Source organism: Petaurus breviceps, unplaced genomic scaffold (assembly GCF_028583685.1).
Source record: "Petaurus breviceps papuanus isolate PSGF00001 unplaced genomic scaffold, PetGlider_PUasm1.0 90257, whole genome shotgun sequence".
In the NCBI taxonomy this organism is placed as follows: Eukaryota; Metazoa; Chordata; class Mammalia; order Diprotodontia; family Petauridae; genus Petaurus; species Petaurus breviceps.
The window spans coordinates 17,496-20,266 of record NW_027187202.1 but is presented as its reverse complement, the minus strand read 5'-3'; positions in this window follow the sequence as shown (position 1 = coordinate 20,266).

Sequence of the window (2,771 nt, the reverse complement as noted above, 5' to 3'; positions counted from 1 at the left end):
AGAGGAAGGAAGCAAGGAAGGAAAGAAGGAAGGAAGGAAGGAAAGGAAGGAAAGGAAGGAAAGGAGGGAGGGAGAAAGGAAAGGAAGAAGGCTAAAGCTGTGATCTTGCAGGGAGAGAAAGGAATCACCTGATTCTGTCCCTGAGCCGAGAGCCCAGCAATCATTTCAGGAAGAGAGGAAATATCATCTCTGTCCATCAGGGAAAGGTAATGATCCAAATTATGACTTGTTGGAGGAGAGAGAGTCTGCTGACCTAGAGGCTGTGGGAACCACAGGGACTGTGCCGAAGCAAGCAGCAGGCAGGGAAGGTAGAATCAAAATGATGCCCTAGAGGGACCAGATGAAGTTAGATAATAGTCACCACAGGCAGGAGTTTGGGAACTTCCAAGAACTCAGAAACCCTCCTGAAGAGTTTCTTGTACCCCAGACTCCTCTCTGACACTCCCCTCAACCATCAGCAGCATTCTCAGGTCTCCTGAGGTAATAGGGGCCACATGGTCATTGTGCTCAACCTCTTCTTAAAATCACAACTTGTGTTCCAAGAGACCCAGGGCACCTGAGGACCCTGGAGAAGCCTCAGCTGGTACAGATAAGATCATGTGTCCCAAGATCTATGGAGCCAAAGGGATTACAGTGGACCATCTAGTCCAACCCATCTCTGAATAGGCATCCTGTCCATAACAAGCCCAGCAGGCAGTCAGGCTTCCAGCCTCCTCCCAAAGACCCCTGGAACCCAAATATAAAACTGTATTCATTTTTTCCTACTGAATTTCATCTTTGTAGACTCAGCCTGACACTCCAGCCTATCAAGAGTTTTTTGGCTCCTGACTCTGTCACCCACCATGTTCACAGTCTTTTCCAGATTGGTGGCATCTTCTAAATGAGCATGCCATCTGAGCCTTAAATCACTGCTAAACATGTATAAAAGCCCAGAGTCACACACAGATCTCTGAGGCCCTCCCCTGGAGACCTCTGTCCAAGTCAATATTGAACTATTAATGATGATTTTATTCAGTCTTTTCAATCGTGTCTGACTCTTTATGGCTACGTTTGGGGTTTTCTTGGCAAAGAAAGAGTGCTTTGCCATTTCCTTCTCCAACTCATTTTACAGATGGAGAAACTGAGGCAAACAAGGTCATGTGACTTGCCCAGTGTTTTAGGCTGTATTTGAACTCACGAAGATGAGCCTTTCTGACTTCAGGCTTGGCACTCTGTGAACTATGGAGCCACCTAGTTTCTCCTTTAATGATTTTTCTTTAGGGCTCATCATCCAACTAGTTCTTAATCCGACAAACTGGGCCTACATCACACCCTCACTTCCACAATAATAATAGCACAAGACCCTGTGAAATGCTTTATTAAGTCTTGTCATTCCCTTCACCTTCCAGCCAAAGAAGACCATAAAGCAAGACAATGAAGTCATCCCAACATGACAAGACTGTGAAGAAGCCATTGTGCTGCTCTCTGATCATTGCTTGCTGACCATCCCTTCAGTAGCACCCTCTAGAATGCTGCCCCAAATCAAGGCCAAGATCCCTGGGCCATTAATCAGACTCCCTTCCCTTTCATTTTTTGAAAATCAGGATGACATTGCCCTCTCTGCAGTCCTGCAGCACTATTGCTGCTGAGGATATTTCAGGTAACTCAGCCCTCCCATCTCCCAGGCACTGTGTTGTAGGATCCCCCATCTCAGTCTGGGGGCATTAACTCACTAAAGGCAGCTTGTGTTCTCTTTCCATCTGCTAATTCACCTTGGCTACCCATTATGGCCCTGCTCCCTTCAGGCCAAAGAACATCCCCTCCTCTAGGGAAAGCAAAGCACAAGAACTGGACACGTCTGCTTTCCACCAACGATTGATTATCAGCCGAACACTGCTGCTTTAAGTCATTGCCACCTGCCTTGTCAGCCTCAGGTCAGGCCAGGCTTTGGCGGCCTCCTCTCCCATTACAAGGCCTTACTGCCAGCTTTTGGACACACTTTAAAACTCTGCATTGGTCACTGAGTCCCCCATGCATCCGCGTCAGTCTCTTTAGACACACACCCCCTTTCCTATCTTAACCTAATTCTGTCTCTTTGTTTATCCAGCATTTCATTCCTGACGGCTTCCTAGGCTTCCTGGGCAGCATCCTTCAGGCAGTCCTTCCCTTTCTCTGAAAGGAAATGCCCTTTGCCTTCTCAGCTGATGCTTTCCCCGAATCCTTTGCACTCTGCTCTCCCCAGATCCAGGGGACATGTCAGACTGGGACTGGCTCACCTCCCCTTTCTATCTCAGATTTTAAGAGAGAGGACTCATTTTCTGCCTCCCCCAGGACCCCTCCATTTCCACTCCAGCACCAGGCTCCTCCTTTCTGTTAAGAATCAGATGCAGGATAGAACTCCATTCATGCATTTGTCTTATTGTTTGTGGGAGCTGGAAGCATTGAAGGCTAGCAAGAAGGAAGGAGCTCCAGCAGTCAGGAGACCTGGGTTCCATTCCTAGCTCTGCACCCCCCCCCCCTCTCTGATGTTCAATCATCCCCACCTCCTCCCTGTGGCTCAGGGAGCTAGTCTATAAAAGGACTGAAGCATCTCTGACATTATGTGATTGCTATATTTGGCCAAATAGCTTGGGTTAAAGCAAAGACCCGGGTTTGGAGAGTCAGCTTGTACAAACATGAGCCTTATTATTATGAGGTACAGGCCCCTAAAAAGCACGTGCGTGCACACACACACACATACACACTCACACACACACACACACACACACACACACACACACACACACACACAC